The sequence below is a fragment of the Narcine bancroftii genome, chromosome 11, assembly GCF_036971445.1.
Source record: "Narcine bancroftii isolate sNarBan1 chromosome 11, sNarBan1.hap1, whole genome shotgun sequence".
In the NCBI taxonomy this organism is placed as follows: Eukaryota; Metazoa; Chordata; class Chondrichthyes; order Torpediniformes; family Narcinidae; genus Narcine; species Narcine bancroftii.
The window spans coordinates 39227988-39250705 of NC_091479.1; the positions used below are offsets into that span (position 1 = coordinate 39227988).

At 44.7% G+C, this 22718-nt stretch overlaps 1 long non-coding RNA gene across 1 annotated transcript; it reads left to right on the forward strand.

The window, feature by feature from the left end:
* Nucleotides 1-6967: 6967 nt before the first annotated feature.
* Nucleotides 6968-15792, forward strand: LOC138745278 (uncharacterized). The gene is made up of 3 exons (XR_011346129.1): nt 6968-7136; nt 7239-7379; nt 15353-15792. It is a non-coding gene; the product is annotated as an uncharacterized lncRNA (long non-coding RNA).
* Nucleotides 15793-22718: the final 6926 nt, after the last annotated feature.

Genomic DNA, 22718 nt, shown 5'->3' on the forward strand with positions numbered 1-22718 from the left:
CACATTCCTCCTAAAATTTGCCCCTTACCTTGAACTCATGCCCTCTTGTTCCAACCTCTCCTGCCCTCAGGGGAAAGAGTCTACTCACGTGCAGTCTATCTATTCCTTTCATAATTTTGAATACCTCTATCATAACCCCCTTCATCCGTCTACGTTCCAATGAATAAAGTCGCTGTCTCCTTAATCTTTCTCTATACTCGAGATGTTGTAAGCCACATAACATTTTTGTAAATCTTATCTGCACCCTCTCCACCTTATCTATTTCATTCCTATATATGGAGACCGGAACGGAAAACAATTCTCCAAACCTGGCCTCTCCAATGCCTTAAACAGTTACAGCATCACTTTCCAGCTATACTCTAGTCTATGCTATGATTTATGAAGGCCAGCGGACCATATCTCAGGTTAAGACCCACTGTCTTAACGTCCCTCATATGCAAGATTTTGCCTCCCATCTGCACAATTTCTGTGCTTTCTCCATGGTTGAGCTTGTCATGAGATACCATCAGATCCCATCCATAAGGAAGATATTCCTAAAATGGTGATTATTATCCCTTCTGGGCCTTTTGAATGTCTTTGGATGCCTCTTGAGTTGCAGAATGGTGTTCAAACCTGCCAGCGGGTTATAGACACTTTGGGCAGAGATTTAGAGTTCCCTTAGATCTACTTGGATAACATCTGGTAAAAACAATGGCACCACGAATATTCTGTCCAGACCGACTATATATCATATTCAGGGTGACATTGATATTCCTGAATTAGCCAGTATCCAGGCAATGGACCCCGATGTTCAGGCATACAGTACGGCCATTACTAACCTGGACATACCGCAGGGGGCAGCACAACTGGGTGGCCAACCTTACTTTGTTACATGTCTTTGGGCTACATTAGACCAATGTTTCCTGCATCTTGGAGGAAACACCTTATTGACCAGATACACAGCTTATCTCATCTGTCCATCAGAACATCTGTCATGCTCATGTCAAATAAATATGTATAGCATGGAGTGAGAAAAGGCGTCATGCAATGGGTTTGGATGACTATCTCCTGCCTGACTGCCAAAATTCAGTGCCACACTAAGGCACCTCTTCAACATTTACTGACAGTATGCAGGCAGTTGGAACACGTGCATGTGGACCTGCTGGGACCATTGCCAGAATCTCAAAACATGAGATACATTCTAACAGTTGTAGAACATTTCACGCGAGGCCAGAGGTCATCCCGTTGCCATCCAGTGACACTGAGACAAGGGCCAGAGCATTCATCGTCAACTGGATGGCCAGATTTTATTTTCCCACATTAATTCAGTCACGTTCTCACCGGCAACTGAAGTCTACTTTTAAGGCCCGACTCACTTGTCCCAATTAGGTTGATGAGTTGCCATGCACTCTTTTGGGAGTGCGCACAGCTTCAAAGCAAGATATATCTGCATTGTCCGCAGAGATGGTTTATGGTCTGGTCTTTAAAATTTCATGGGACATTCATTTTTCAACCAACTCTGATCTGAACATCCTTCAGCAGCTTCGACATGGTATCATGATCAGCAAAGCTTTCCTACCCATTGGCTTGGATCCCCTTAACAGAACGTGCCCCACCACTCCTGGACGCTGATTTTGTTTTGTGCGCAGACAGGACCCAGGAGTGCTGTTACAATGACCGTATGAGGGCTTTTTCTGCGTGGTGAAGAAGGATGGGTTTGAGTATACTTTGGACATTGTGGGATATTCACAGCTGTTTAGTTTGGAGAGACACAACGCTGCCCATGTGGATCCCGCTTCACCCATTCAATGCCCCCAGCCCAGACAATGAGGGTGTCCACCTAAGGTGCATGCAGCTGCTGTTTTACTTTCTGGCGACGGTTCTGGGGGAGGTGTAGCAGCTGTGTAGCGGGCCGAGAGGGCAAGGTTCTTTGGCAGGCACATGAAATCATAAGGCAGACAGCTGGGAACTCACCCATTTAATTGACCGCATGCACGTGGTGCTGCGTGCCGAGGAACGGCACGTTGATCTGTGATTTCCCCTGCCGGAAGGTACGGGACACTCACAGGGCTTAATTTAAACCTGTGGTCCTGTGGATCTGCAGCAAACTCATAAATGATGTCGCACCTTGACCCATGGAGCCCGGGACACGCTGTAAATAGAAGAAGCCTGTAAAGAATGAATAAAGCAGTCTTGTGTTGACTACCCTGGTATGTGTGTGTTGCTTTAGTAGCTCTATTGAAGTAGCCGCTACATATATAAATATTTGGAGGATTATTGCACTTAGAGGATACTTTTCATCCATCTCACAGCCTGTGGGAAGAAGCTATTCCCCAGCCTGTAAGTCCAGATTTTGATTATGGACGTGGTGAAAGATGCTGTTCACTAGATCAAAATGGTCTTTGCACTATTCCTTGAGCCTAATTTGAACAACACTCCTAGTGAATGTCATCTACAGAAAAAGGGAGGCCCCAGTGACCCTCACTACTCTGCATCATTGCTGTCTGATGCTTTACAGCAACTAGATCATCCAATGGTGCAGCCAGACAGGAGACTCAACAGCGCTCCTGTAAAATCTCAGGATGAGAGCCATTGGCCTTGACCTCCTCAGCCACCTTGGGAAGTGTAGGCACTTCCTGACCGATAAGGAGGTGTGATTGTTTTGTGCTGTATGGATGGGAATTTTACGTGATTGTATTGTCTATTCTTGCTCTTTAACAATCTTTAGTGGATAGAAGTAGTCATTGTACTTTAGGATGTACAATCATGTACAGATTGTCCTTAAATAGCCATTTGGCCCAGATGTCTATTCAGTCCAAGAATACTTTCGATCTCAGGAAGATTTTGAACAATAACACCATTCATTCTTAAACAAACATTGTTTTTAATTTTCTTTAAACAAAAAAAAAACAGGATCAAACTTTAACTTATCACTATTAACAGCCTTCCATTACCGCCTTCTAATTTTAAGTGCAGGTGTATTTAATGTGTATAAAGTTCTTTGACACAACTCCAAGTTCACCAGTGTCTATCAGTTCTTATACTGTGCATAGAATTCAACATTTATGAATTTTCACCAAGCTCTGGTGCTTAAAAGTAAATGTTTACCCTCCAGGAAGGTTCTTGTTGGTTTCAGAGAGGGATTTCATGCACATTGGACACACATAAACTGATTCCCTCTGATCAGCCACTTTGGTGTCTTGCCAAAGAAACTTGACCAATCAGGATATTCCAGATGATAACCTCTTCTGCAAGTCACCATTGATCACCTTTTGTTTCCCTTATTTCAGGTAAAACATAATTTCTAGCCCGCCATTTCCTCTTGTATGGACAACAAAGTTTTTCAACAGGCTGAACTAAGAACTCACAACCTGTCTTCAAAACAAGATGCCATCTTGCCATCTCTCTCTCTCTCTCATTTTTTTTTAGAAAAAGCCTATTTGGTCTCTCCTCTCTGCTTGCAAAACCTTAGAACAGCAAACTGGTACCAGCCAGATGACTGCACTGGACCCATACTTCTGAGTCCATTCATCTGTTGCTTTAAAAACAATAATCCATTTACACCTGCTTTTGAAATTCTTTAGCAAAACAGTCTCCTTGTTTTTTCTTTGCAAAGGCTCTCGGTGCCTGAATGACTCACTCTCAGCAAAGCTCTTTTATTTTAAATAAGAGCTGTTTTGTGAAGTGTATGTGTTTGTTTGTGACCTTAACGACTCCTACAATCCATCTCTTTCAAAAACATCTCTATATAAAATGTAAAATATATAATCTGTCACAGGACAGATGCAGCAGAGGAGTTGTGATAAAATCAATGGTGTCCTTGCAAAAAAAAAGTGGGAAGAGGTATAATCTGGTGAGTGGAGTTTGTAATAGATTGAAACTTGAACCTCTCTCTATTTCAGGAGACAATTTACTGTCATGTAATTAAAAAGTGTCATAAAAGTGAAAATTGCTTTTTTCCTGCTATAAGGCAGACAAACGCACCCTCTGGCAGAAATTACCTGAAATGCCTCTTGCAGTCAGAGAAAGACTGAGTGCTTTCCCCCACCTACCCCCAACCACCCAAAACCCTGGGCGAAGTCACTGGGTGTGTGTGAATTCTCTTTCAATGCTCACAGACCATCCAAGTCATTGGCAATGTGAGCTCCACTTTTGAACCTCTGACATAATTAGGAACCATTTAGCACTCGCTCGTATCCCAGGTCTGATACCTGACACCCTTTTAGCCAGTTTAGACCCAGTCTCTAGCATTTCACAGCCTGGTGTGAGTTCCTTGACTGCTATGTCCAGAAGCCCGCAGCCTGCGTGGGTTCCTCTCCTCAAGTCACCAACAGCCTGCCACCTATGTGGGTCTTTCAGTTGCAGAACCCTCACTGGTCTGCTTCCTTGGTCACTGACCTGTGGATTGAATCCTCTGCTTCTGAGATGTTGGTGGGATGTGGTCATTCTGTTTTCTGGTGCCCTGCACTAGTTGTCCGCTTCCCCAGAGTTCACGGTGGCAAGGAAATCTAAAAAATCTAAATAAAAAAAATTAACTAAGCGGAGAATCTCACATGTCTAGAGGGATGGAAAGGGCATTATTACAAATTGAAGCCTGATATTTGAATATTCATGTGCCAAATTTGCAAAAGCATGGAGTATATATTTCTCAAGCTATTTGTAATTTTTTCCAAAGGAATACAACCTTGAATATTTGCATGTCATCTTGGCATCCCTAAAAATATATGTATATCTGATTTCCAAGTAAGTGCAATACATGTCCTCATCACCGCTAACATTAATTTAACAAATTTCAATTGATATTTTAATAGATTTAATTTGGGCCTTGTTCATTCAATGTTTCCTAATAAAAATAAGGTCAGATTCTGTGGAAAAACCTCTCCTATAACTTGTTCCATTAATATTGTAATTCTCCCCCAAAAACATCTTGCATTAGGACAAAGATAAGTTGAATGCAAGAAAGTTGCGACATCTTCATCACACGTAAAACATTGATCTGATAATTCTGATTTTATTCTATTCAATTTCACTGGTGTAAGAAGTAACTGTAGAAGAAAAACTATTTGTGAATTCCTTCCTCACTGCTGCAGTGTGGAACTCTGGTCAATAGTTCCAAAATGCTGATTTGAAGTGAATTAATACAACTCCCCTGGATCACGTGATCTCTATTGCCAAATCAGCTTCCTGAGGAGCTTTTCAAATCCAACAGCCTGAGTCACCTGACTCCAGGTGCAGCATTCAAATAAAATCCTTGCTGACATCTACTACATGACTGATGTAAAAACAATTATACTGAACTAATTTATATCTTGCATTGAGATCCTTATATAGATCTGCCCATATTTGCCAATCAATTACAATATTCAGATCCATTTCCCACCTTTGTCTCAACTTATGAACTCCTCATTTAAAGGTTCCTACTTGTAATAAAGAGGACATTATCAAATTTTTTTTTAACAATTCCTATTATAAGGAATTTCTATTTCAGTACAACATGGTTGGTCCTAACTTATCCTTTAAATATGCTCTAAGTTGGAAATAGCAAAAAAAGATTGCTATGAGTTATATAATATTTATTTCTCAGTTGGTCAAATGACATTAATTGACCCCTTTCATCACAATCTTCAACATTTATTATCCCCTTACGAAATCCGCTGTCCAGAAATTGATGATCCTTTGAAAAAGATACGAGGATTTTGAATCCAAGCCATTCTAGGTGATGTACATCCACTTACACCAATTACATCATTTATTTTATTCCATATATTAATCAAATGTTTCAACAATTGTGTATCTTTATCACCAACCATTAATTTTGATTCCCAGTTGTACATAAATTCTTCTGCTTTTCCCTTTCCTATTTTATTTGATTCTATTTTAACCCTTTCAAAAAAAGAAGCAAGAAATCTCATTTGAGCTGCTCCATAACAATTTTTAAAATGAGGAAGCTGCAGTCCTCTCAATGCAGAATTTGCAATGGGTTATTTGTAACATGGGATTCAATCTGAAATGGGTTCATGTGACATAAAACCACGATGCAGAATGTTTTCTAAGAATGGAATACAAGAGGAGGATTTGTCTAGTTCTTCAGCAGGATATAGATCACAAGATATAGGAGCAGAAGTAGGCCCGTCAAGTCTGTTCCACCATTCACCCACTCAGCCCCACTGCTCAGCTCTCTCCCCATTACCCTTAATTCCTTGATGTATCAAATACCTGTTAATCTCTGCCTTAAATACAGCCAATGACCTCACGTGGGTTTCATGACCCACTGACAAAATCAATTTTTCCACTTTTGTTTTAAATTGACACCCTTTTATCCTGAAATTATGCTCTCCTGTCCTAGAATCCCCTACCATGGGAAACATCTTTGCCATATGTACTCTGTCCAGGCCTTCTAGCATTTGAAATGCCTCTGAGGACCCCCTTATCCTTCTGTACTCCAACTAGTACAGTCGAAGAGTCGACAATTGTTCCTCATACACTAACCCTTTCATTCCTGATATCATTCCAGTAAATCATCTCTGACCTTCTCCAACAACAGCACATCTTTTCTCAAATATGGCACCCAAAACTCTAATCCTGATTGAATGGAAATGCAATTCTCAAACGACACAAACACAATGGTTACATGATATTATGTCTTGTTGATATTTACCACTCGGGAAGGTTCTTGTTGGTTTTCAGATAGAGGTGTGTTGTTCAGGGAATCATTAATGTTTTTGTGACTCAACGTCCAAGCATCTGAAGTCCATTATCTCTTCTGAAAAGCTTTATAGCTTTAGCATGGAGCAGAGCTGAGCCACGACTTTGCAGGTATCTAAGGGAGTGTGTGGGCAGGGTTTGTTCTGGACCAACAATTTCACCAAGTGACTCTCCTTGAAATCAAGATTCAAACCATTTTGAGGAATACAACAGGAATTGTTCAACAAGAGCTTGGTGTTCCCTGAGGAGTTTTCTTTCAATAGTGGAAATGATTTTTTTAAAAAAGGCCGTTAATATTCCTGATACAGATCTTTGTACTTAACTTTCAGGTTGCTATCTGTTTTTAACTTGGAGGCCTTTAATGGGGTGACTGTGTGGAATTTTTGCTTTAACCAAGCAGCTCTCTTGCAATTTTCCAGCTGTTGGATGCGATTCAGTTGTTTGCAAGTTTAGTAAGTGGGATTTTGATGTGAAATTGCAACTCACAGCGTCATTTTTGTGTTTGAAAATGCCAATGTGAAAATTTTAACTTCAGTCTTCTTGGTTTGCTTAAGTTTACAGAGGAGACGTTGCGTCAAGCTGAGAAGACAGAGTTGGATGCCCATTTGGCGAATCGGCTGGGCAAAGCAGAAAGCACAAAACGAGGGGCTGAAAAAATAATGAAGCAGACTGAAATGCCGTTGAACCAAACCCAGGTAAAGAATTTAATTTTGTGCAGCGTACTTAAGAGACCAAACAATTTGGGATTTTAGTGGTGACCTATTTAAATGAACAAAATCTGATTAGAATAGAAGTTTATGGAATGTTTGGAAGTTGCCACAAAAAAATGGAGCATATAAATTAGATAAATGAACAATACAATGAGCCTGGTGTCACAGTATCTGCCTCCCTCTACCGTACATCACTGTTGAACCTTCTCCCCAATATGAACCTGATGTCACAGTATAGGTCAGAGTTTATTGTACATCACTGTTAAACCTTCTGACTACAGTGAATCCAGCGTCAGTATATCTGTCCCAGTCTACTGTACATCACCATTAAACATTCTCCCCACTGTGAACCTGGTGTCACAGTACCTGACACAGTGTATTGTACATTACTGTTAAACCTTCTCACTGCTGTGAAGCCAATGTCACAGTAATGATCTCAGTCGTCCATACATCAGCATTAAACCTCTCTCCACTGTGAATCTGGTGTCACTTTGCCTGCCACCCCAATATGAACCTGATGTCAAAGTATCTGACACTGTTAATCGTACATCAATGTTAAACTTTCTCCCCTCTGTGACCCTGGTGTAATAGAATCTGCCTCAGTGTACAGTCCATAACCATTAAACCTTCTCCCCACTGTGAACCTGGTGTCACGGTGTATATCCCAATTTACAGTATATCACCGTTAAACCTTCTCCCCACTGTGAACCTGGTGTCACGGTATATATCTCAATTTACAGTATATCACCGTTAAACCTTCTCCCCAAAGTGAACCTGGTGTCACAGTATCTGCCTCAGTCTACTGTACATCACCGTTAAACCTTCTCACTACTGTGAACTTGGTGTCACGGGATTGATCTCAGTCTATCGTACATCACTGATAAACCTCTTCCCCACTGTTCACCCGGTGTCACGATATCCATCTCAATTTACCGTACATCACTGTTAAACATTCTCCCCAATGTGAACATGATGTCACAGTATCTGACACAGTTTAAAGTAAATCACTGTTAAACCTTCTTACTACTGTGGAATCCATCTCACATTTTCTGCCTCAGTCTACCGTTCATAAACATTAAACCTTTTCCTCCTGTGAACCTGGTGTTAAAGTATCTGCCTCAGTTTAATGCACATCACCATTAAGCCTTCTTACTGCCCTGAACTCAGCGTCACAGTATATGCCAACATCAACTGTACTTTACCGTTAAAACATCTCCTCACTCTGAACCTGGTGTCGCAGTATCTCACACAGTTAATTGTACATGACTGTTAAACTGTGTTAATGTTGTGAACCCATTGTCTCAGTATCTCTTATCAGTCTACCATACATCATCGTTAAACCTTTACACATCTGTGAATGGGTGTCACTGTATCTGATACAGTTTATCGGACATTACTTTTCAACTTCCTCACTTCTGTGAACCCAGTGTCACAATAACTGTCTCAGTCTACCCTACCTCATTGTTGAACCTTCTCCAACTGTGAACCTGGTGGCACAGTTCTGCCTCAGTCTCCCGTATATCACCATTAAACCTCCTCCCCACTGTGAACCTGGTGTCACTGTATCTGCCTCAGTCTACCATACATCACCATTAAACATTATCCCCATTGTGCACCTGGTATCACTTTATCTACCTCAACATACCGCACATCACCATTAAACGTTATTCTCATGTGAATCTGGTGTCACAGTATCTGCCTCAGTCTACAGTACATCACCGTTAAACCTGATCCCCACTTTACTCCTGGTGTCAAATTATCTACCTCAACATACCATACATCACTGTTAAACCTTCTCGCTCTGTGAACCTAGTGTCACAGTATCTGACACAGTTCATATTATATCACTGTAAAACCTTCTCACAAATGTGAATCCTACTAAAAAATAATACTCCCCTTCTAAGTCTCACTGTATTCGAATCCCACCTATTTTAAAAATTCCAAAAAAAAGAGAAACATCAATCCCAAAACAAGATACTCAAAAGTAGTAGCCCCCTAAAAATCTGGGTGTGGTAAAGTCCACAAGTAGCAGGTGACTAAAGGACTCAGTGCCACCCACCCCCAGTCAGACTTTCACAAAGTCCTGAAACAAAAACATTCAACCCAGTGATTCCAGTCCCAATGATTGTTCCGGATCGTCAATATCGAGAAGACTTTGCATCCATTCAACTTTTTTCCCATTCTTTCCATATTTTCCAATCTTCCCATTTCCATTCCCATTGACCCTTCCCTTTGGTGACAATGGTGACGATCACCCATTTCCTCGTACATCTGGCAATGAATTAGCAAATATTAAAGCATCATGGTCATTCTCAAAAAACTGAGATTGAAAATTCCCATAAAAATCTTTCAATACTGCTGCATAACGAAAAGCAAATTTATATCCCTTTCGCCACAATACTTCTTAGGCTGAATTAAATTCTCGGTCTCTTCTGATAATTTCTTGACTCAGATCTGCATTAAAAAACCCCTATTATTTTGAACCATCAGTGGAGTCTGATTTTGCCATGTTTTCTGCACCACCAATCGGAGTATCACCTCTCTGTCTTGTTATTTAAAACAGCGAATCAAAACTGCTCGTGGTAATTGGCCTGGAAACGCTCTGTTCACTCGATCTAATTCCAGTCCATCTGGAACGAATTACCTGCACTTCACTTCTGGGATCCATTTCTTCAAAACCTTCACCGGATCCGAACCTTCCATATCTTCCGGAAGACCTACTATCTTAACATTATTTCTACGACATTGGTTTTCTAATGAGTCAAACTTCTTCAATAATTCCTTCTTCTGAATCCGCCAATCTACAAAAGGATCTTCCACTATTTCCATTTTTTCTCTATTACGCTCCACTTGACTCTTGCATTCAAGAAAGCCTCCTCAATCTTTTTAAAATGATCTTGCACAGTATCCACTGATCGTGTCCATCTCGTAACATCACTCTTAACTACATTAATATCTTGCTTCATAAAAGTTATTTCTTCACACACAGTGTTCATTTTAGTTTTCGTTTCGAAAATCCTTGAGTCATCTGATGAGTCATCTGCATTGACATATTTGCCATATCTTCCATGAGTTGAGCAATCCCTTCCAGAATTGGAAACACAGAATCCAGTCCAGGATCCATCACCTGCCTTTGAGGCTGACCTTCTTTTGCCGCAGTCCCCAGTTCTTCAAATTCTAATGAAGTTGAGCTCTCTTCTTGTTCCAAAGCAGTAGGTCCTCTTCCAGTACGGCTGCAGGTCTGGACACCCAACAACAGCATGCCTACCTCAACAGTGAGCGACCTCGTCAGTTCACCGTCGCTCAGGCTCCCCCACAGCCCACACCTTCTCCAAAGGTTTGTGGACCCTTGACGCACTGTACATGCCCGGTAGGGCCACCGACTGCGCAGGTGCGTCATCTGATGCTACACTGTACCTCTCCTGGCCACCAGGCAATGCTGCAGGCTCACGTGCCTGTCCTCGTTCAGCTGGCTCGCCCTCACGCCTGTGTTCACGAGTGCACGAGTCGAAACCGCTGAACTCATCGCTAAGCTAGCGCCGACGAAATACTTAGCCGGGCAGGAGTCCTCTGAGGCTTGGGGACTCCAGTCGACAACTCTGTTACTTCAACTTGAACTTGGCCTCAGTTCTTCAACACTTTTGTAAGGTAATTTCTTCTGTAACTGAGTTTTCGATTTTTTCACATTTGCAGCCATTTCGATCCTCCACTATTCCAAAGTCTATAAACAGTATTTTTAATCACTTTTACAACTTTTAAAATTGAGCATTTAATAGTCTAACTGCGGAAGGGTGGAACCACACGTCTACCCTCTGCGCCATCTTGTCACAGTATCTGACACAGTTTATAGTAAATCACTGTTAAACCTTCACATTACTGTGAATGCTGTCTCTCAGTTTCTGTCTCAGTCTACCGTTAATCAACGTTAAACCTTCTCACCCTGTTAAATTGGTGTTAAAGTATCAGCCTAAGTTTACCACACATCACCATTAAACCTTCTCCCCATTGTGAAACCGGTTTTACTGTATCTGCCACAGTTTATCGTACATCACTATTATACCTTCTCACTACTGTGAACTTGGTGATATAGAGCCTGGCAGTCTACCGTACATCACCAGTAAACCTTCTCGTCAATGTGAGCCTGGTGTTACTGTATCTGCCACAGTTTAGTGTAGATCATCATTAAAAATTCTCCCCAATATGAAGCTGGTGTCCCTTTATTCGCCAAAGGTTATCGTACAGCTCTGTCAAACATTTTCCCCACTATGAACCCGGTGTCACAGTAACTGTCTCAGTTTCCCATAAAGCTTTTTTTCCCACTCTGAGCCCAGTATCAACGTATCTACATAGTCTCCTGTACATCACCATTAACCTCCTCCCCACTGTGAACCAAGTATCAGTATCTGCCAGTTTATTGTACATCATTTTTAAACCTTCTCACCACTGTAAACCTGGAGTCACAGAATCTGCCTTATTCTACCATACATATCTGTTAAACCTTCTCAGTACTGTGAACACAGTGTCACAGTATCTGCCAAAGTCGTCGACTGTACATCACCGTTAAACATTCTCCCCAAGTTGACCCATTCATCACTGTTTTTTCCACCATTTATCGTACATCACAGTTCAACCTCCCCACTGTAAACTTGGAGTCACAGTATATTCCACAGTTTATTGCACATCACTGATATTCTTTCTCCTCGTTGTGAATGTGGTGTCACCATATCTGCATCAGTCTTCCGTACATCACCATAAACTTTGCACCAATGTGAACCTGGTGTCACTTTATCTGCCACAGTTAATATTACATCACCGTAAAAACTTCTTCCAACTGTGAACCTGGTATCACAGTATCTACCACAGCTTATCATGCATTACTGTTAAACCTTCTCACTACTGAAAACTTGGTGTCACAGTATCTGCCAAAGTCTACTGTATATCACCGTTAAATATTCTCCCAACTGTGAACCTGGTGTCACAGTGTCTGATACAGTTTATCGTACATTACTGTTAAACCCACCAGATAAGCTCCAGATAGCGAAAGAGAAGTTCTCACATCTGCAGGAACTTGGGATCATTCGTCCCTCCGACAGTCCTTGGGACTCGCCGCTTCACCTGGTCCCAAAAGCCTCCGATGGCTGGCGCCCCTGCGGAGATTATCGACGGTTTAATGACACGACAGTACCTGACCGTTACCCCATCCCTCACATTCAGGACTTTATGGCCAATCTGCATGGTGTGAGAGTATTCTCCAAGGTCGATCTGGTGTGCGTGTACCATCAAATCCCATTGAACCCAGATGACATCCCCAAAACGTCCATCATCTCCCCCTTCGGCATGTTCGAATTTTTATGCATGCCTTTCAGGCTCAAGAACACCGCCCAGACATAATGCACCTCATGGATACGGTGCGCAGGGATTTGAATTTCGTGTTCATTTATCTGGATGACATTCTTGTCGCTAGCAGAGACTGGGCACAACACAAGTCTCACCTGCACACCCTCTTCTCCCGACTGGCCGAATTCAACCTAATGATCAGCCCGGCCAAATACCAGTTTTGTGCAGAAGAAAATTTGGATGGGATGAAACTAATCCAGAATCCATTGCACAAGATTGGAAAAATTAGATTGAGCGTCTTCAAATACTTGGACGTTTTGACGTCAACAGACTTTGGAGTGGCCACATTTGCTCAGTTACACCATTTTTCTGATGTAAGTGAAGGTGGTTTTGATCCTGTCAGTTACTGAGTCCTGTGAAATAACCCAAGTGCGAGTAGATGGTGGATTTGTAATGGGAAAAGCCAGAGTGGCTCCATTAAAGTCAGTCACCAGACCTTGAATGGAATTGACTGCTGCTATTATGGCGAGCAAAATGGACGCTATGTTAAGAAGAGAATTACAGATGGAGTCCGCAGATCCTGTGTTTTGGACTGATAGAACATCAGTGCTTAAATATATTAATAATGAAATAATGAGGTTTCATCTCTTTGTGACTAACAGAGAGAATGAAAACCTGGACAACAACAAATGGCAGATTTACCACATGACAGAGTTTCACCTGATGAATTCCCATTTACATCCGTGGAAGTTGATTATTTTGGTCCTTTGCAAGTAAAGTGCGGACGAAGTGTTGAAAAACGATATGGAGTTATTTTCACTTGTTTGACTATGAGAGCAATTCATATTGAAGTAGCGTCATTGCTTGATACAGACTCTTTTATTAATGTTCTTTGGCGTTTTATTCCTAGACCTGGTCAAGTAAAAGAATTATGTTCTGATAATGGATCTAACTTTAAAGGAGCTGAACGAGAATTATGAAAAGTTATTCAAAATTGGAATCAACATCAAATTCCTGATGCGTTACTTCAGAAAGAAGTTAATTGGATATTTAATCCACCCATAGTTATGGGTGTGGTACGGGTAAGGGTTAGTTGGTTTTGGAGAACGTTTACAAAGGTCTGTACTGGGCAGTACTGGGCAGCAATGCTTAATGTTGTAATGGATGCGGAAGCTCTGGGAAGGGGTAAGGGAGGGACTGGCCAGGAAGTCTGCAGATTCTGGGTCTGAGGGCAATGCACAAACATGCTGGGGAAACTCATGGATAGTTTTGTGAGGAGCAGGTCCTGCATCACGAGTCAAATTGAGTATTTTGAGGAGGTGTCAAAGGAAATAGATGAAGGTCAAGGTCTGTATGTGCTGCACGTGGATTTTAGTAAGGTGCTTGACAAGGTCGTCACGGTGGCCTCATTCAGAATGTCGGGAGGCATGGGATCCATGGAGCCTTGGCTGTGTGGATTCAGAATTGGCTTGTCTGCAGTAAACAGAGGGTAGTAGTAGATGGAACAATGACTAGTGGCTCTCCAAATGGATCTGCTCTGGGACCCCTGCTCTTTGTGATTTTTATGAATGATGATGGGAGTGGAAGGGTGGGTATGTCAGGGGATGACACAGAGGTAGAGATGTTGTAGACAGTGTAGAAGGTTGTCATAGGTCATCCAGTTTGCAGAGAAGTGACAGATGGAGTTGAATCCTGTAAATACAGATGTACTTAAACAAGCAACTGGTACAGGTTAATTTCCAGAGTCATTTTCAAGGGCATGAATAAAAGTTATTCCAAAGTAGGTTGGAGACCCATTAAAATTAGCTTCATATAGACCAATATCTTTATTGAATGCGGATTACAAGAACGTGAGGGCAGAGCACTTGGTTAATGGCAGGATTATGAACAGTGTGCAGGACTGAGATATATTTAGATTCTGCGCCATAAATCGCTCAAAGTTGCTGTGCAAATTGAGAGGGAGTTTAAGATGGTGTATTGTGTGCTGGCCTTCAGGAGTCAGGGGATTGAGTTCAAGAACTGAGAGGTAATGCTGCAGATGTACAAAATTCTCGTCAGACCACACTTGGAATATTGTGTGCATTCCTGGGGCAAAAATACCAGTGGACATCTAAATAAGGTGAGATGAGGGAACTTTAGACAGAATGTGAGGGGGATATTTTATTCACACAGAATGTAGTGGGTGGCTGGAATACATTGGCAGGGGTGGTACTGGAGGCTCATCCAAAAAAGACACAAAAAAGATTTTAATATAGGGACAGGAATAAAAGAAAAACAGAAGGTACTGGTGAGAGGGAGGGAAGAGTAATATTGTTGTGGGGTAGGTTCAGATGGGTCAGCTGAAGGGACTCGACTGATCCATCCACGATTTGTCCAACATCTTGCTGCCATGTCATGGTGAACCAGGGTGTTGCCTGATGGAGACACGTGGCTCTGAGCTCTGCAGAGATAGATCGTGCTTTTCTCCAAAACACACTTCCTCAGGTAAAGCAGAGGAATGGGAAAGATCCTAGTGTGCAGGGGTAGGGAGGGGGGTGATAGGGTAAGAGTTGGGGCCCTCCAAAGTCATCGTGATCAGGCCTCGGAGACGGCATCTCTATCACTCATATTTCTCTTCCCAGGAGAAGGAGCGATCTCAGAGACAAGACACGAGTCCAGAAGAACATTGCATCCCAGCTGAACAGAGAACGGACAACATCATGGTGGCCTGAACCCCTCCCCTTCTCCCTCTGGCCCTGCCAACTCCATTCCCCACCTCTTCCATATCCCTTCACCCACTTCCCCTCCCATTTCTCCCCTACCTCTCCTCCATTCCAATCCCCTCCCACTCACCTTCCCCTTCACCTACCCTCACACCTATGCCCGAAACTTAGCCCTCCTCCCTTCACCTCCCCTTCCCCTCTCCTTTCCCCCTCCCCTTCGCCTCCTACCCTTCCCCTCCTCCCCTTCCCCTCCCCTTCCCTTCCTACCCCTAACAGGGGAAGGAGGGATAGGGGAAGGGGGTAGGAGAAAGGGGGGTAGTGAGAGGGTAGGGGTAGGTAATGGGGTAGTGGTAGGCGGTGCGGGTATGGGGTAGGGTTAGGGGAAGGGGGTAGGTGTAGAGGATAGGGGTAGGGTTTAGCTTAGGGTTGGGGAAGGTGGGTAGATTTAAGATAAAGGTCAGGGACGGGTAGAGGTAAAGTTAGGTTTAGGGTTAGGAGATGTGGGATCGGGTTAGGTCGAGGTTTAGGGTTAGGTTTAGAGTTCGGGGAAGTGGGCTTGTGATAAGTTTAGGGGAAGGGGGTAGGAGTAGGAGGTAGAGGTGAGGTGTGAGTTGGGGTTAGGGGAAGGTGGGTAAGATTAGGTTGGGTTTAGGGGACAGCATAGGGATAGGGTTAGAGGACAGGGTGGAAATAAGAGTTAGGGTTGGGGATGTGGTGTAGTGTTTAAGGGTATCGGTAGTGTTAATGTTAAGGTTAGGGTTTGTTAGGGGTTAGGGTTAAGTTGGGGAGGGGAGCGTGGGCGGCGAGCGGGGCACAGGAAATGGAGAGGTGATGAGGGAGGGGAATGGGCAGGGAAATGAAGAGGTGTATGGTGTAGAGGAAATGGGAAGTGAATGTAGGAAGGCACCCCTTACCCCACATTATCCCTGCCTCCTCTCCTCCTTCCAGAGGAAGCGGGACCTCATTCCGGCCAGAACCTCCCTGTAGTTTCAGAGCCTCTGTTTCAGGAAATGCCTTCGACGCTTGCCGCTGGACAGACATCTTGTCCCTTGATTCATTCTATACCATTGATATTAAATTTAAAAATGGTTTGGTCTTTTAAAGCTTGAACTCAAAAGGCTGGTCCAGATAGACAACACAGAAACAGGCCCTTCGGCCCCACTCTCCTGCTGGCTGTGCTGTTGTAATCAGTCCATATTCCTCTCCACCTTTTCATTCTTAGCTCCCATCAAGCTCATGTTGCCTTGTCAATCTCACGGCCTGTGAGAAGAAGCTATTTCCCTCCCTGGCTTCTCTACTTTTATTCCTCCATATCTCCTTCCTGATGGCAGGGGGACAAAGATGCTCTTTGCTGGATATCTGGGAGTCTATTTACAGAGCCCATCCCTGCAAAAAATTCAGGGGTCCCTTGCCTTGAGGTTCCACCCATGTTGCCTCTCCCTCAGCACTCTCTCGTCAGAACACAATTGCACCCTCCTTCCCCTCCTCTCCCAGGTCTCAATATCCCCCTGACAATTCCAGTCAGCTGCAATGTCTACACCCTGCCCCACCTGCTATCGAATGTCCTGCATCCTCCTTCCCCATTGGTTTCCTCCTGTTATCAGGCATCAGGATGGACCCCACCCTGTTGAAACTACCCGTATTCTCACTGATCTCTCTGCGCCTCTGCCCTCCATCCAGGGGTCTTGGTTGTCTTGTGGTGATGGTGGAGAACAAAGTACCAACTCAAGGAGATGGGGAGCTGTAAGGAGACCCCCAGTTCCAGGAGACAGGGAGAACCACAGAGATGCCCAACTCTGTCAAACTGGTAGAACCCGGTCATCAGGTGCAAGGAGCTCTTGGTACTGCTGCACGTGAGGCAGGTGTGGCCCAGCCCCACACCTCCACCCTGTCAATTCCCAAAACACATTTCCTATTGATGTGGGGGTCCAAAATGGATAGAGTCTGGAGGACCATGTACATCGTCAATCAATGGGGGAATAACCCTAACCAGCATGGCTATTGTGTATGGCTGTGCTTGGAAACAAAGTGCAAGGGCACCAAAAGCTTCTATGTGCTGAGGTTCTACCTGGCTCAGGTGTTGTGAAAGATTGGTCTGGCCCTGATGCCACACAATGTCCTAGTCAGCAGGACTTTGCCCCATCACCTTCATGGGAATGGTTGCATAGACAAACACTATTGACCACAGGGCCATCAGGCAGTGATCAGCATGGAATTCCTGCTGACACAGAGACTAGGACTTGATGAGATACTGCGGGGTGGTCCCCTGAGCGGAGCATCCAGAGACAGACATGCAGAACTGCTGGAAGACCAGAATCTCAGTGAAAGATGCCCTTTGGTCTGCCTGAAACCCAGATAAGAGAAGCAAACACTAGAAGCCCAAAGCAAAGGGAGGAAGGTTTAGGGGCAATATCAGGGGTACTTGTTTTTACACAGAGTTGTGGGTGCCAGGAATGACTTGCCAGGAGTGGTATGAAGGCTGAAATATTAGGGCATTTAAGGGCTTCTTGGACACATGAATGAAGGAAACATAGAAGATAGGAGCTGGAGTAGGTCATTCGACCCTTCGAGCCTGCTCCGCCATTCAACGAGATCATGGCTGATCTTAAATTTCAGTACCCCATCCCCACCTTCTCTCCGTAACCTTTAATACCCTTATACTGAAGAAATATATCAAATTCCCTCTTAAACATATTTAATGAACCTGCCTCTACTGCCCTCTGTGGCAATGAATTCTACAGCTTCACCACACTCTGGGTAAAGAAATTCCTCCTCATCTCCATCCTAAATGGTTTGCCTATTATCGTCAAACCATGGCCCCGGGTTCTGGATTTTCCCATCCTTGGAAACATCCCATCTGCATCCATTCTGTCCAGTACTGCCAGAATTTTATATGTCTCTATGAGATCCCCTCTCAATCTTCTAAACTCCAGGGAGTATAATCCCAATTTGCGCAATCTTTCCTCATAAGTCATTCCTGCCATTCCTGGTATCAGCCTGGTGAATCCCCTCTGCACTCCCTCCATAGCAAGAATGGAGGTTTATGAAGGAGGAAGGGTCTAGTTTTTATTTTGCTTGGAATTGATAGGTCAGCGCAACATCGAGGTCCGAAGGGCATAACTGTTCGACGTTAACCTGCTGGTCTTTTAGCACATGGAGATGTGGGTGAGGGAATGCTGCCCACCGGCCTATTCCAGGTTGCTGAGAGATGCACTGAGGCTTGGCGCAGCCAACACGAGGGCGCTGTGGGGAAGGACTCTCATCCCCTGTGTCTTGAGGGGCGGAGACTAAGGGGAACCCCTTCAACCACAGAGTGCAGGGAGTAACCACAAGGTGTCAAAGTGGTGGAATGATGCTAAACAGAGAACATGAGCAGTGAAGGGAATATAGGCATGCAACACGAGGATGAGAAAAGACATGGAACAGTTGTCCTCTTGGTCAATAATTTTAGAATAAAGTTAATTTTGGGGTGAAAAAGAGAAAAGCCCGAACTCAGTCACCTTTGTTTCATGAGATACATTCTCCAATCCAGGAAAGCTCCTCTGTACCCGTTCAAATTTAACCCGAGGAAACTGTGTTCATGGTGGAAATCTCTGCAAACACACAACCGGACCTATGCACAGAGAGACAAATGATACACGTGCAGTCCCTCCCAAAAAAGAAATAAATTCTGTTGAATCAATAGCAGAGTCATGGAGTCTTTGTCTGAGCCGGTCATCCATCATTCTCCATTCTCACTGCTCGCAGGAAGAATCTGTTTCTGGGCCTGGTGCTACTGGCTCCGATATTCCTCGACCTCTTTCCTGATGAGAAGAGCTGCCAAATGCTGTGGGCAGGTGGAAGGGATCCTCGACGACATTGACAATGAACCCGGTTTATCCCATTGATATTTGGGGTGGGTGGGTTGGGGGGAGAGAGTCCCCATCATCCTATCTGCCACTCGTGGTCCTGCCGATCATTTTTAAAAAATATTTATAAACTTAAAACCACAACAAATTCACACAATTAATAATAATGCTCATCTAATGTGTGGCATCTATAAAAGAAAGAATAAAGAAACCACCCCCCACCCCCATCCCCAATATCCTACCCCCTCCCACTTCTCTCTTCAATGGAAGTGTCTGCTACAGTGGTGACCTCAGCAGGACCCAGCCCTTCAGTTGGACGTGAAGATCACGGTCCAGGCGGCTCTTCAGATGGTTTGGTTGAAGCTGTCAATGTTCTGGATGTCGCAGCCACACGTGGGGTTCAAACAGGCCAAGGATCAGTTCCACCTCCAAGAGATCACCGCTGATGACATCCATTACTCCACCATGATGTTCTTGCTCATCAGGACATGGCAGCAAGGCTCATCGACTTCTGACATCAGCCTCCCGAGCAAGGCAAATAGGATGCCCTCAAGGAGCTCTTAACCCGCACCTTCAGGCCACGCCTTCATCCTCCACCTCATTCTGTTCCTGCTCTCACTGTCGCATGGCCCAGACAGTCATCCCAACATGACTCCCCTCATGCTATTTCTTTTCAGCTCTCACCAGACGCCCTGGACCCACTTTTCAGGAACTCTTCCCTCTTCCTCCCTATGTCATTGGTATCTCCATGTACCACAACCTCTGGCCCACTTTAGCAGCAACACCCCAGACACTGGCACCAGGGAGGCACCACCTGGAAAAGGTCCAGGGTCCTAGTCCAACAGTCATTTTCCTGAGCATCCAGGCAGCAGAGAAATATCAATGGTTGCTCAAAGCAAAATCCTCATTGCAGTGCCCACCAACAATTTGAGGCACAAAGTTTTGTGGGTCTTTTGGGTTACTGGTGCCAACATATTCCCCATCTCACCCTGTCCCTCCATCTACTGTACAATGTTGCCCAGAAAAAAAAACTCTCCGCTTCATTGATGACCTGAACAACAAATGGCTTCTTAAATGGTAAAACACGCTGTTGAACACCACTGCCACTGACCACAAGCACCCCCCAACCCCTCAAAACTGGAAGACCCTTTGAATGACTTGTCTCTGCAATGAAGACAATGGTCTAGTGGAGCCTCGAGCAAAAGATGCAAGGTCGCCGAGTCCCACACAGCTTCTGGTTCAATTCCCTCCTGGAAGCTGCCTCCCGCGACTCCCCATCTGAGTGTCAGATGCTCGCCTGCTCACCACAGAGAACCAGATGGCAGCAGAGACAGTCACACTCCAGCCACACCTCCCCAACATGTGATGGGTTAAATCTGCGGATGCCACTCACAGCGGACCGAAGAAGTGGTACATGGCAGACCGCACAGCGGCCGGGCCCGAAGGGCTGAGCCACTTGCAAGAACAGATCATGTCCTGTCCGAAAGTGACAGCCTCCCACTTGAATGACCCCGAGAAGAGCTTGGCACCATGGCCTGGGGCAAACCGTTCAACACCCTCGATGCTGGACAGCAGGAAAAAGCTTGGTTTACTGACGGCTCCAGCTGGTGGATGTGCGAAAAACAACGGTGTAAAGTGGGAGCGCTCCAGCCCACCACAGATAAAGTACTGACATAAGAGGGTGAGGTGGAGGGGAGAGCCAACTGTCCAAGCTGGCAGCTGTGGCACTGATCCGAAAAGGGACAACCAGGCGGGCCCAGGAGCCTCTTTTCCGATCAGTGCAACAGGATTTCTGGGCTGTGCCAAACAGCACGTCAGTGTGGATGGGTCGGCGTCAGGAGACAGGGAGGCAGATCCATGGCTGCCTGCTCTGAGGACAACAGCACTGGCAGATCTTCTGAGAGGTGGAACAACAAAAGAATAGCCAGGGTCCACCACGTGGATGGACACACCTCCAGGAAAACCGCTGAAGCTGACGCAATGCCACTGTGGACTGAGCTGCTCAAATATGCTCTGCCACTATTTTCCCCAAGCAGAGTGACCCCGGAGCCTTGGCAGCATTGGTGCATCATAAATGTGGGCATATGGGGGCACGATGATGGCCAGAGGATCTGGGGGTCTCATGATGTTGCAAGAACTGTGATGGCCAAATGCCCTATTTGTCAGCAATTAAAACCAAGGGCCACATTCGCTGGGGTTCGGGAGCTGGCCAAGTCTGATAAATTGACCATATCAGGCCTCACCCCTGCCAAAATAAAAAGTGATATGTTCTCACGATGGTCAGCACATACTCGGATGTCCTGCCAGCGGGTCGACCAAGTGCCATTTAAGCATGCTCCATATGTGGAATACCCTATCGGGTAACGTCTGACCAGCAATGGGTGGTGATGCCAAGTATTTGGGGCCACCTGCATATCCCCTACCACCCACAGGCATCCAAGATCAATGAGTGAATGAATGACCTGTTCAAGGTATCGTATGTGACAAGTTGATTGTCAAGTCTTCTATCCATGAGTGGTTGCAAGTGTATCGATTAATCCGGCGAGTTTGTGTATGTGTGTCTCTTTTACTCCTCGTGCGACTTCACTACATGTGTCAATAAAAGACAACTGTGTTCAAATTCGCCACCCTTGGGAACCCTCGAATCAGTTTCACACACATAATAATTGGTGCAGTGAGCAGGGTCCTTCGAGTTCCGACTGAACATAGCTGCAATGGAGTTGCTTTGGAATCGGGACTGGAAATCTAGTGCAGGCAGGGAGAACAAGATCTGCGGGTGGACTGACGAGAGTGCAGGATTGGGGTGCTTGGCAAGCATGCTGGCGGACCACGGCAAACTGGTAGACTGGTCCAAGCTCCTGGATCCATATCTTGAGAAAATAGGTCACCACGTGTTGTCCCACTTCAAGAAGTCAGGGTTCCCAAAATCTAAGGGGAATCAGAGGGTGCCTTTTGGCTGCCAGTGTTTCTCCTGAGAAACCAATGTGAGATCATAGAAAGGAAAGATTTGGAGAGGGCCCATGAAAATAAGGAGATAAAGGTGGTCCAGCAGCGCTGCTGTGCACTGCAGGAGGCAGCACAGACTCTCCCAACCTGAGCCACTGATGTCGAGATGAGAGGGACAGAGGTAGCCAACAGGCATGCCAATCAAGGTCTGACTCCCCCCCACTCCCCCAGTGAGTGAGTTTGTACTGGCCATGGAGCGATTAGCTGAGGCCATTTGCCAGGATTCAGGCATTAAAGGTTTCAGAACAGGCCAGGAAGAGCATGAAATCAATTTATTTGCAGAAGTTGTTCTGATATATCTGACAGACCCGACACACTCATTGCCAAAGTTGTGCTCCACCCTGGAGGACTATGGGGAGATCTCTGGGTATAAGTTCTTTTGGGATATGTGCAAAATCATGTCACTTAGGAAGAGGGATTAGAGCCAATGT